At 34.7% G+C, this 13,629-nt stretch overlaps 1 protein-coding gene across 8 annotated transcripts in view; it reads left to right on the top strand.

Moving 5' to 3' along the window:
- The first annotated feature begins 6,493 nt into the window (after positions 1-6,493).
- Positions 6,494-13,629, top strand: part of svilb (supervillin b) — an 81,233-nt gene continuing 74,097 nt past the window's right edge. For 4 of the 8 annotated variants that reach the window (XM_077222291.1, XM_077222288.1, XM_077222282.1 and 1 more), the window contains exon 1: positions 13,123-13,583. The gene's annotated coding sequence lies outside the window, so the exon portion shown is untranslated. Of the gene's footprint in view, positions 6,533-13,029; positions 13,584-13,629 lie in introns of those variants that run through there. The other 4 variants (XM_077222287.1, XM_077222286.1, XM_077222285.1 and 1 more) reach the window with 3 other exon arrangements.

Below are 13,629 nucleotides of genomic sequence, written 5' to 3'. Positions count from 1 at the left end.
GTTTACACACACAGCTCTTATTGGCCCGTTACACTCACCCCCCTAAACTTCACTCTCATCAGGATCATGGCACCAAATGTAGCCGGTCGTACTCTACCCGCTCCGATCGGGATTCGAACCGGCAATGACACTAAAGACCGTAGCCGCTAGTGCCACTCGCTAGCATGCCTCTTGAGGCCAGGGGAGTGAGGTTTACATGCACAGCTCTCACTGGCCTACATCCGTTATATATATATATATATATATATATATAAAATATCGAATGGTCCTGAAAAAATAGGCTTCATTTTCTTTATGCAAAAAGTTTTTTCTTTAGGCATTTATTTTTTATTTTTTGAATGAAATATGAATCTTTTTATTTCTTGTTTATTACATCCCATCTGGTTCGAACACGGTTTAATAACTCTTCCCATGTTCAAGCAGCACCGTGCATGATGTTCCTCGACCCCTATAAAACCTCACAAATTCATCAATCCATCATGAAACCAGTCCATCGGGGGCAGCCTCTTCCCATCCTCCCCAGTGAGTCTTCGTCCCACAGCCTTTCCTCTGTTGACATCCTGGACCTCTCTTGTTGTTTGTTGGAACATGTGGTCCGTTTGTTGAGTGCTTTCAAGGGGTGTGGTCACCCCTCTGTTCAATGTGGTTCTGTTTGAGCAGACATGAATGTTTTGTAAACGCTTTTTAAATTTTGGTATAAATTGTTTTTTTTTTACTTTACCAAAACCAACATGGCAGTTTTACGAGGACTGTTCTATTTATTCTTTCATTTTTTTATTGTTCATGTTTATGTGTCACCTGAGCTGTTCTGCTCCAAATCAGGAGTTCCCCACAAGGTGATAGAAGACGCTCAATGGCTCTGAACTGTTTTCATTTTCCGACGAATCGATCAAAGAAACCGTATCGCTCTTGGTTCGAACCCATAGTGCCCTATTACCAGAACTTTTCAGCACACTGTAACGTATGTCCCTGAGTGTGGAGAGCTTTGTACAGTAACAATTAAAACCAGTAATGTATTGCAGGTCAAACAGAGACCTGGGTTGGATGAGCGTTTCAGTATTTGATGTATCAACTTTAAAAGCACCTTGTTAACATTTTTATCGTGATTGGATTCAAAGAGAATTTTTAGCTATCGAGTGGCCTTTTTGAAACACACCAGTAACGATAAGCCTAAGGAGTTACTTTGAAACACCACCAAAATGTTTGATATCTCAAGTGTCGAAATGTGCATAATGTTTTGAATGTTTGTCTGATATATCAAATACCTTGAATGATGTTGTGTGACCCAGGTTTCACGCAGGTGCGACTTTAAATTAGGGAACTATATTCAGGCGATGTAGACTTTAAAAAACAGGGTCAAAAAGCAAACACAAAGACACGTTAGCAACTGTAATGTTGCGTGTCTATATACCCTAAACCCCCAGGTAACTTCGGGAAGCAATAAATGCTCACGAGTGTTTCGATGAACAAGCTAAATGTGTACAGATAATTTTAATGGTTAAACGTAGATGGTTGCAAAGTAGAGGACAGCTCTATAGATATGTAATGATTTGGATTAGTTTAGGTGAAAGATACTCTATGGTAATGTGTGATATGTATGGAACAATATAGGAAAAATGAAACTTCTAAGATACAATATGCTATGGAATGGAGAGATGTGATACTTTCTGACATCATAATGCATGAAAGCTTGAGCAATATTGTCCAACACAAAAGCTCATTGGCTGTAGAAAATCTGGGAAGCGGGATGTACTTGTGTTAAAGTGTCATCTATCCAAATGTCACTCACAGAAAAGCGTTTAAAGTTGTGTGAAAGAGTGTGCGAGCGTGCATGTGTGTGTGTGTTCGCTTGCTTTTCCCTGTCATAGTGCCATCCATGTGATTTAAAAAAAAATGCATTTCACTGAATACTTATTTTTGTTATCATTGAAATTGTTAACCAGTCTGCATAATGTATAAAATAAAAGTATATTTTAAATATTTTAAAAGATATTTTGTATTTAACCATAATAATTAATTTCTTCGCTCTTGGATCAAGTTGGCAGTATTATGTTGCTGTATAGAATGATAAGAAAATGATATAATTTTCTAGTGCTTAAAGAAAAAAGAAAAAAAATTGATGGGCAAATTTAAGAGAGAGAATGAGACCTGCAGCATGTCCCATTTTGGCTTCTCGAATTTTAGGGGCCCTCTTTGTGAACATTGGACATGAATTACAGGATTTTGCTTTTTGAGTTTGTAGTAAAGGCTGTAGTAAAGTGAAAAAGGCCCACAGCTGATATTTGACGCTTTGTATAGTTGTAATGTTCATTCAGTTTATATAAACATCAATAAATTTAGTGCATCCATTCACAGCTGCCTAGAAACTTGTTACAGTAAAGTGCATACAGCAAGGAAATTGCAACATTAAAAGTGACTTTGTTTGATCTTGATTCCGTTCAAAGCTAAATGTGGCCTTATTTTATTTGAGCATTTGTACGTCTTCCATTCAGAATCATGTACTGTTATCATCATGAGCTCGTACCAATGTTTTTCTATAAAGAAATGATAAATTAATCAATAAGTAAACAGTCTTTAGATCACAGCCAAATATTTCTTTCTTTCTTTGCAAGTACGAAAAGCTAACGTTTGGATTGAAAGTAAGATGTGTAGCACACTGACAGGATCTGTTCCCTACTTCACTGAAAAAGGCCATAACTGTTATATGATTTCAAACTGTTTTCATGAACTATGTAGCATTTTTGCCATTGTAGCATTCAGAGTGAGTTCAATGTGAAAAAGCCACTGAATCGTACTGTTTTTATTTTCATTTGTAACGGGAGTCGTAATGATAACACTGTCTGTTTTGAAAACACAAGCTGTTGCATTTTCATGCCAAGAGTGTCATGGGTTAAATTTTTTTAAATCATTGGACATTTCTGGATATCATGGTTTGCATACATAATTGTTTGGTTCCATGTTTGTAAATGTTTTAGGCATTTGAAATGTAAATATGTGACATAAGGATAAAAAAAATCAAATTTAATAAACATTTTCTACAATTTAATTGCTGTGATTATATATATCTGAATATGATCTGCATAACTATGGAGTTATCCCTCTTTATTAAAGTTCATATTCTGAAGTCAATAATTTGCATATGTTGAACAAGGCCAAAAGCATGTATTCAATTTGAATTTATAACTGTTTTAAATAATGTAATTTAATTTCTAATAGTGTTATTCTTAAGTATACCATATTTTTGTGTATTTAGTAATTTCATGGGTTAAAATCTTATTTAAATATGACATTTTACATTAAAAAATATACTGAATATGTTTTTTCTTCTCTACCCTTTAATGTGCAATTTTGAGAAGAGGGATGGTGTACTGATATGTTTCAAAACCCTTAGACAAAGTAACTGACTAATTAGTGTTGAGTAAGAAACATTTAAAAAACAAAAAAACGAATGGCTTTATTGGTTTATAGAATGTTTTTAAGCATTGCAAATAGAATAGTTCTTCACAAATAGAAGTTGGCTGGGTTTTAAATCATAAGACAATACAGTGTAGAAAATTATTAAAAGTTTGAGGTTACAGTATGTTAATGATTTTAAAAGTGCAATAAATATAGCCTATTAATGTGTTTTTGTCCATGTGTAGCGTACTGAAAAGAGAAAAAAAATATAGATGGACATCCTCCAAGTCTTGACTGTGCAAGCTGAGAAGATTTTGTTTCATTCATAAAGTGCTCTACTGGCCCGATACATTCATGAAATGTTGAGCCAACGTTGTGATCCATTGATAATAAATTTTGCCAACATTTGGGTCCAACTGGCAGCTCAATGTGCGCCTGGCTAGAGAAAAGTGCTAAAATCTTCAACAGATACAATACACAGACACACACAAACTCTTGACTTTCTCAGACTCTGTTCTCTGTCACTAAATACACTGTGACACACGTGATTGTGATTATATTAATAAAAAACATGTATAGCCACTATGTCATGTCAGTTTACACATCAGTGACACATCAGACACAATTTGACTGGTATTTAAATGTCCTTAGGACCTTTTAGATAAAGTAATGCATTCATTTGCATGATTGAAAAAAAAGTTTTCAAAAAAAAAAAAAGTTATTACACTTCAGATCACTGAATATTTCTCATGGTTGGTTCTAGGCGCTGATGATGACATCAGGGGCGTAACTACAGACAGTGCAGCCACTGGGGCCCTTGCAAGTATCCTGCGAAATCACTTAGTTTGTCGCCAGGGGCCGGGTCCGCGAGCAAGGTACTTGCGATACTGAAGAGAAAACTGAGAGAAACTGCACAGACGGACTTATCTTCAATGGAACCATTTATTTTCAGCTGTATGTTAATGGAATCTTTTTATGAATGAGGGCCAGTATCACTGATATTAAGATAGCTGCTGATGTCTCCATGTCTCTTTTCTCTGTTCCCATTGTTTTTTCGTTAACTTTACTGACAGAGAATTAGTGGCTGCTGTCACTTTAAGATCTGCCACTTCACGCATCTCATTCTCTCACTAGGCTACTCTTTACTTCCATTTAAGATTTTATTTTACTCATTTAAGACTGTTCTTGTGAGGATACTGCACAAAACGGACATTAATGTGGCATAAATGTGTGTGTTATTGTTCATTCAAGCCTGAAAGATAACTTGATACTGGCGCGCGTCTTTCTGTGTGTGTGTGTGTGTGTGTGTCAGGAGGACATTCACTGACAGCGCGTTCTCTTTTGTCTTGTCGCGCGTGAATGAATTTAAAAGCATTTGCGTGAATAAGAGCTAGATCATATAGCCCTAGCTAATGGATGACAGAAAGAACGAATGATGCGTTAAATATTTTAACACGTTAAAAGTGGACGAAAAATTTATCGCATGAGATTTTTCTTATCTAAAACAAGCCTCACATCTCTGCTGCTGTTAAATCGCATCAATAAGCTCTGCGTCATAAAAAAATAGTTTAGATTGTTTTCAAGTGCAAGGTTGGTCTTTTATAGGCCTATTACACACACGTTTACTTCTTTTGTCTGTCAGTTCCTAGTTCTGTCAGTCGAGTCAAATAGGTGTCAGATCCTCTACGAGAAGAGAGAAATGTCCGGCTTGCCTGCGTTTTTTTCACTCCTCCCCTCCGTGCAGCCCCCGAGGGAATGCGCAAACCTCTGCTGGTGGCGACGTAGCTCCGCCACCAGAATCACGCACGCAAATGCGAGTGACGCAACAGCCAATGCCCAGTTTTCCCAATTAAAGCATGAATTTAACAGCATTATTTAAACTCTGTTACATACTTTGAAAAAGACCCAATCGGCCCTTTTTATTATTATTATTTTTATTGAACAAATATAACAGCACATACATTGTTACATCTCAAAACAGAATTAAACAACAATAATATAATTATAAACAGTAGACAAAAAAGACACAAAGTAAAGTAAAGTAAAAAACAAGTCGAAAAAGTGAAACATTTGAGCCAGAGGTAACATATAATTTAAAATAAATTATTATAAATATTATTTTTTGTGCACAATGTAACAGACTTTAAAGCTTTGGCATTGTTGAAAGAAGAGATAGTACCCAAATAACATTTCAGGTCTTTGCCAATAAATAATAAAAAGAGGTTTGCCATGCAAAAATTTACACTTGTCTACAAAAAAACTTGGCTAGAAAAATAAACAGATTTATTTGAAAATACTTGTCTTTTAGATTCTTGTCAGAGTTATTAAATCCAAATAAGACATCCTTAAACGGCAAATAAAAATTGACTAATAAAGAAGCACGTGCAAACAGACAATGTCTTCCAAAAAGTAGCTACATAAACACAATCCCAAAAAGGTGAGGTATAGACTCATCTTCCACTCCACAGAAGAAGCATAGGGGATCCAAGTCAGGAAAAAAAAAATTGTTATAAAGATTGACTGGGTAAAGTCGATGTAAAAACTTGAATGATACCTCTTTAACCTTATTAGTGATTCAACATTTGTTGGATAGAGACCCACTTTCTTCCAAGGAATATCATTAAAACAATTACTCCAATATGATATTACAGAAGGGACAGTAATAAAATCATTCTGAAAAAGTTGTCTAATCTTCCTATTCCTAAAAGAGGGATTAGATAAAAAAAAAAGTGCAATAGCACCACTAGGGATGGCATCCATCACTATGGCAAAGTCTCGTGATGTGACAGGAGTACAAAATTTAGTTAAGAATTCAGGATAAGAAAACAAATGACCATTTGAATTTACAAGTTTACCAAAAGAAGATTATTATTAACCAATTGGTCCTTTGACTAGCTATCCCCGTGACAACCATAGCCCCGGCTTCTACCAATTGCAATGATGTTGTTCTGTCATTGGTTGATTTCACAGGAAATCTCGAGCTCGTGTTTATCGGCATTAATGCCACCAAACGCTTAGATCCTGCGGGATTGAAGTAGTTTATATCTTCATATAAACTTGAAGTAGTTTATATCTTCAATATAAACTTCCCCAAAAACACGAGATAAAGTGTAAAGTAGAAGTAAGAATTCAAAAGGTAAGAATACCCATTTAATATCGCTTTTGCAACGTTATTTGGTACTTGAGTGCAAATTGAAAGTTTTTGTAATATTTATGAGGTGTTTATTATTGTTTAAAAACGTTAAAAAAAAAAAACTTTAGGCACGGTAGAGCTTATTCTCTTTATGTGAGAAACAAACTCCAGGACATAGTATTTAGTGTTGATGTTAACTTTAAACAAACCATGTTTCATTGTTGAATTAGTTTGTGGACTTATCTAAGGCTTTGTAAGGTTATCTTGGTGACTGAGTTGTCAAAAAGTTGCATTGACAGATTCTGGACTTGCAAATGATAACTTCCAGCCAGAGATGACTTTCAGCACTTCAGATGAGGAAATTACTGATGCTGATATGTGACCCTGGATCACAAAACCAGTCTTAGCACGGGTATATTGTGGCATTAGCCAACAATACATTGTATGGGTCAAAATCATCAATTTTTCTTTTATGCCAAAAATCATTATGATATTAAGGAAAGATCATGTTCCATGAAGATATTTTGTAATTTCCCTACCGTAAATGTATAAAACATTTATTTTTGTGAGTGAATGCAGCACAATCGCGGTACATAAATGGACAACTTTACCTCTCAATGTTTCGATTTTTCTGCTCCCTCAGATTCCATATTTTCAAATAGTTGTATCTCCGCCAAATATTATCCTATCCTAACAAACCATACATCAATGGAAAGCGTATTTATTCAGCTTTCATGTGATGTATAAGTCTCAATTTAAAAAAAATGACCCATAAGATTGGTTTTGTCATCCAGGGTCACATAGCCTATGAGTTTTCATGATTTAATATATAGTCTATATAGCAGGGTATATATAATATAGGCCTAACTCAATTTAATAGTAATTGACAGAAGGTGTTGAAATTAAATTTTCACAAAAATATTTTAGAACTGTTTTTGCGTTGATGTTGCATTTGGACCGTTGGAACAAAAAACATTAGTACCATAGTACATAGATCTTTATTTGTTTGTATAAAGTTCATTAAGGTTATAGATTTACAGTAATGATATTTAAGTAGCCTATGTGCTGTTTAAATTCAAACAAAAACGTCCTTATACTTCTGCTTATAAATGCCTTATTTTATAATCTTATAAGCGCATTAGAAAAACGGCCATATTGCTTGTGGACATACAGTACAGTATGTGTGTGTATGTGTGTTTGGGTGCACATGACCAGGCCGAACAAATAAAACTTAATACTGCACATGCATTTTGGTGCTTTCTGTCCAAGCAGCTGAAGTTAAACCGCTTGAATGAGTGCAGTATGTGGTCTGTCTCTAGTGTGTTTACATTTGAAGTCCATAGAGGCAATAATCAGCTTTCCTCTGCCTGGTCCCATGCTGCATGTGTGGACATGGATAAAGCTCATGAAGACTAACACTTTGACCCTGTGATTGAAGCCGGCCCTTGACAAGTGAATAAGTGTCTCAGTTTACACTCCGTGACCCCGGTGCTCTTGGTACGGGGCTGCATTGCTCAAAAGCATTGTGAGCTAAGTTGATCAGAGAGCGTTGATGGCAATGGTTCTATGTTGATTAGGCTTACAATACTTTTGTGAAACGCAACCCTGTGTGCTACAGTTTGATGCATTACTGTTTTAAACACAAGGAACAGCTTCACTACCAATTATCGTCAAAGACAACGATTTTGGGTTGCAAATCAAAATTTGGCTTTTGCATATGAATGCCTAGAAGTTTAATAAACGCCCTATGTATGCACAAGTGTCTTTGACATACGATTAATTTAATCCATAACTGGAAAAATAGGGTTATTTAATGAGGAAAACTTACTGATTGCACAATTAACAATATTTTTATATCTTTCATTTTTTACCTTTAAAGTCTTCACCTCAAGATCATTGCAATTAATTATTGTCATAGCATGATTTGTCCAGCAGATGACTCTCTTCCTTAGTGTACAGTGTGTTTGGAAGGGACTTGTTCCATCATTTACATTTTTTTTCATAGGACTTTCTAGATACAGTCACTTGTTACCCCATCTATCTGTTGCCATGCAACTTTTTAAGTGGTTGAAGTTTTTCCCTGAATGGGTGAATTTTAATACAACATACATTTCTGCAGAAAATCAATAAGATATTTTGTATATGCTTGCTAATTATATTCTCAGTAGTGATTTTCTTTACTCTTTAAAATGCTATAATACTTTTATTTAAATCATCATTGGTCTCAAATATGTTTGGAATGCCAAAGCTTACTTAATTAAAAATAAATAAATACATAAATAAAAATACGAATAAATGTAAAACAGCAAAAAAAAAAACATAAATAAATACATAAATAAATATACGAATAAATGTTAAAAAGCAAAAAAACATAAATAAATACATAAATAAATATACAAAGAAATGTAAAAAAGTACAAATAAATGAGTATTTATACTTTTATATCCTTATGTATAATTGTATTTTTTCACACATTTTATATTTTTATTTATACATTTATTCATTTATTTATTTCCACTTTTATTTATTTCCACATTAATTTATGTATATATGTTTTTATGTCTACATTTATTTATTTATACATTTATTTATTTATACATTTATTTATTTCTGCATTTTTTTTTCCGTATGCTAATGAGGGGGGCGTGTTTTACCTCAGACATCAGCAATCGAGCTTAGAGTGGCAGTGCTGAAGCTTTGAGGCCACAGTGACCCCTTGTGGTGTGTGACCAAACTAAACGCAAGAGGTGTGCGGACAATATCACATTTTAAGTCATGTATATCACCCTAACTGTAGTGCAGTGCATGGTAGGCTATATAGGGTTAACACACATAGCACACATGAGGTGAAACTGCACTTCAACGGGTCTGATAGCAGACACTTGGACATGGAAGCACATGAAACTATTGTTGTTATCCACTATTAACAACAATGTAAACGCGGTAGATAGGGCTGATAAGAGCTTGCGTTTATTGTCGATGAGACTCGCACACCAGCGCAGAACGCGGAGAGAAACCAGCGCAAATTTCACTGACTCCTACGCAAGCATATTGATCAACGAGTTTGAAACGCGACTCAATACACGGTTTACATTCGCGTTTCATAATTTCGTATGCATAACAGGTGACAATTCAAATGCTTAAAACACAACCCATATTTCGTAGATGCTGCTCTAAGATACTGATTAATCACAAGTCATCAATTTGGAATTATTCTTAAATCAAACAAAAGGGCTCATGTAAACGCAGCTTTAGTGAGCCACGCATCTCACCCCATGCAGTGGAGGACAGAAACATCATCATGCCCATTCAAACAGCACCTGTCGTGCCCATGCATGGTCGTGGTGATATTTCCCCCTATAAATTGATTTTATATCTACCCAAACCTTATTAAATAGGAAGGCTATACATGATCATAGCCTATATGTCAAGTTTTTAATATTAATCGATAAACTACTCAGTTATAATTATAATAAGGCACTATGCTGTTATCAGTTAAATAAAATTAACAAAAGCCATTAAAAGTCAAAATCTTAATACAGAGGAGAATGCTTTTACACTGCAATTACAATTGCTTAAAAGTCGTTATGAGATTAATGATATGACTCACTCGTTTTAAGACAGTGACTTACTTTTTAGTTTCATATTTAAACATAAAATTTAATTGATTCCATCATTTCATATTTCTATATTCATTTATTTTTAACATTAATCTCATAACGACTTTTACTCTCTACCTATTTAATAACAATTCACATTGTTATTAATAGTGAATACTTTCATGCGCTTCCATGTCCAAGTGTCTGCTATCAGACCCGTTGAAGTGCAGTTTCTGTTCATGTGTGCTATATGTGTTAACCCTATATAGCCTACCCTACATACAGTTAGGGTGATATACATGACTTAAAATGTGATATTGTTCCAGACCTCTTGCGTTTCGTTTGGTCACACACCACAAGGTGTCACTGTGGCCTCAAAGCTTCAGCACTGCCACTCTAAGCTCGATTGCTGATGTCTGAGGTAAAACACGCCCCCCTCATTAGCATACGGACAAAGAAATGTAGAAATAAATAAATGTAGAAATAAATAAATGCGGAAATAAATAAATGTAGAAATAAATAAATGTGAAAATAAATAAATGTAGACATAAAAACATATAAATAAATGAATGTGGAAATAAATAAAAGTGGAAATAAATAAATGAATAAATGTATAAATAAATAAATAAATGTGTGAAAAAATACAATTATACATAAATAAGGAAATAAAAGTATAAATACTCATTTATTTGAACTTTTTTACATATCTTTGTATATTTATTTATGTATTTATTTATGTATTTTTGCTTTTTTACATTTATTCGTATATTTATTTATGTATTTATTTATTTTTAATTAAGTCAGCTTTAGCATTCCATAAATATGACAGGTTTTGTGAAATTCACCCATATGTCGGAATAAGGTGTGTTTAGTTAGGTTAGAAAGTAAAAGGATGCTTGTGTTTTCTTTTTAGACATAATTTTGAGTTTATAATTATGAGATCCCTGGAAATAAAAGTTTACCTTGGCATGAGTCTTAATTTGGATAAAGTTGTGCAAAGATAAAATTCACAAACAGATGCCATCCTTTGCCGTTTTTGACGAGACAAACATTTAAGGGTGTTTCGTAAGTTTGTCATGAGCTTGTACAGGTCGAGTGTGTATGAAAGTGACACTGTGGCAGCGTGATCATGTGCTAGTCAGAAATCCACATTGGTCATAAAAGTTGTTCAGAGCTGAGGTTCAGATCACCCAGCGGGGCTCAGTGCCCACCTGCAGCCTGATCTGCTCTGGCAATGAGTCTGCATTCACTGCCACACTCAAGGCCAAAGAGACTACATTAATATAGTTAATACAGCTATGGTCCCTTGTCCTCTTTTTTCCATTTGATGCAATATTGTTATTCAGTTTTTTTGTGTGTAATTTTTCTGATGAGAAAAAAAGGTTTTTATAAACATTAATTGAAACCCATTATTTTTGTCACAATACATAATTTCTAAATTGCAAATTAGCAAACATGTGTATAATTTCTCAACATTTTTAATTGAAATGAACTTGCAAGAATATTGCACAATTGCATTTTAATAAATGCTTTACTTGTAATGTAAGCCGCACATTAATTTCAAAGGAAAATAATTAAAGGTGCAGTGTGTGATTTTTAGCGGCATCTACTGGTTAGGTTACGAATTGCAACCAACAAAAGTTATGGTGGCCGACAGGAAAATATGTCATCGTTTGAGACAGCAGAGAGTAGCCAGTTTGAGCAATGAGGTTTCTTTACAAGGATAAATTAAGAAATAATGTTTACTTAATTATTCAGTAAAACTGTTATTGCGAATATTATTGTTACTTGTTCATCATTGTGTCAGTGTTTTATTCGCTGAAATAAGCTTGCTTCCTTGCACAAAGAGCAACATAGTAACGATACGCGTTTGTCCGTTTAGGGCTACTGTAGAAATATGTTGGCGCATTTCAATGTAAGGGAACCCGCGGTGTATGTAGATAGAAACTGCTCATTCTAAGGTAATACAAATATAACGGTGCATTAAGTAAGGTCTTTATACACCACTGAAAACTTATTTCCCAAGGTAATGACTAAACGCGCTCTGTAGCGCTGTGTGTTCACTGTCGGCTACGGTAGAAATATGACGACACAATATGTCGACCTCCATAGAAGGGGTTGCCTGCGGTTATCGAGATATAATGTCTCATTCTAAGGTAATAAAAACATTACGGTTCATTATGCAAGGTCATTATACACCAGTGAAAACATAGTTATGGATCTTATATTGCATTTCTGTCAATAGATCCTCAGAAATATTACACATTGCACCTTTAATTGTCTATGATTTATATTATTATAGCTATTTTAACCACTTTTCTTTGAAATAAGCTTACAACAAATGTTGCATAATTCAATTTAAATAAATAGGCTACCAGTTTGCTCTTTGCAACTTATGATGTAAATTAATTTTAATGCTGAATTCATTAACTTACTACTTTTTAAAGTATAACCACTTTTAATTGAAATGATCACAAGAAAAATTGCAAAATTAATAAATGCTACACCATTTGCTCTTTGAAACATGAAGCACATTGATTTTAATTTTGTAAAATTGATTAACTATTTTTTAATCTTTTTATCATAATAAACTTACAACAAATCTTGCACAATTCCATTTGAATAAATTCTACACTCACTGTTAGCTGCTTGCAACTGATGATGCACATTGATTTTATTGCTAAATAATTTAATACAGTTTAACAAAATGCTTCGATGATCAAAGGATCAATGTTTTATGTGATCATATCTGAAGTATTGATATTTCAGTTCATCCATCCCTACACGTATGCATTCCGTCTGATCCATGTGTGTGTCTATCTCTGGTAGTCTGGTGAGGTTGTTGATCTAACAGCTGATTCAATCCCTGGGTCTCTCAACCCCCCACAGTCTATTTATGGCAGATTCCCCTGTAGGACTCAGTTCTCAGGCCATACATGGAGTCCACTGGTTGAGGTTACCTCTGATCGAGTGTGTGAGCATGTGCACTAGCCTGACTCACTCTGGAGTTGTTAACTGAACAGGATATTCAGAGGATTGCCACCTGTGGATTTTCAGTGACCACTCCTCCTGGAATATTCTTTGGATTAGGACACTATTGGAATTTTATCGTTTCTTTACTTGTGTTGTGTTGTTTTCTTTAATTGGCTGCCGTATCCTATTTTTTCCTTTTCTTTCCCCCCTTCCAAATATCCTTTTCCCCCTTCCCTCCCCCTTTTTTCCCTTCTTCCTGTCTGTCGTCAACACCGTTATACTTTTACATCCTTCATTCACATGGATCAGCATCCCTTTGTTTTTAGGGTGGAGTATGATGGGCGTCTGCTATCTCTTCACCTCTCATCATTCACAAACTGACGGTCACTTTATACAAAACACTCTTTAGAGACTGTTGCATTTGCTATAGTTGCGTTTGGACTCTACAAATGAACTTGGGAAGCTTTTCCAGGCAGTAACAAGTAAGTACCATTTCCATCTTCCTCCTTTTTGTTTCTCCGTCTCTGT

The sequence above is a fragment of the Siphateles boraxobius genome, unplaced genomic scaffold (assembly GCF_051911475.1).
Source record: "Siphateles boraxobius isolate OS27281-9 unplaced genomic scaffold, OSU_SipBor_1 86, whole genome shotgun sequence".
In the NCBI taxonomy this organism is placed as follows: domain Eukaryota; kingdom Metazoa; phylum Chordata; class Actinopteri; order Cypriniformes; family Leuciscidae; genus Siphateles; species Siphateles boraxobius.
Note: the sequence above shows the minus strand (reverse complement) of the source record. Positions and strands in the feature narration are given on the sequence as shown.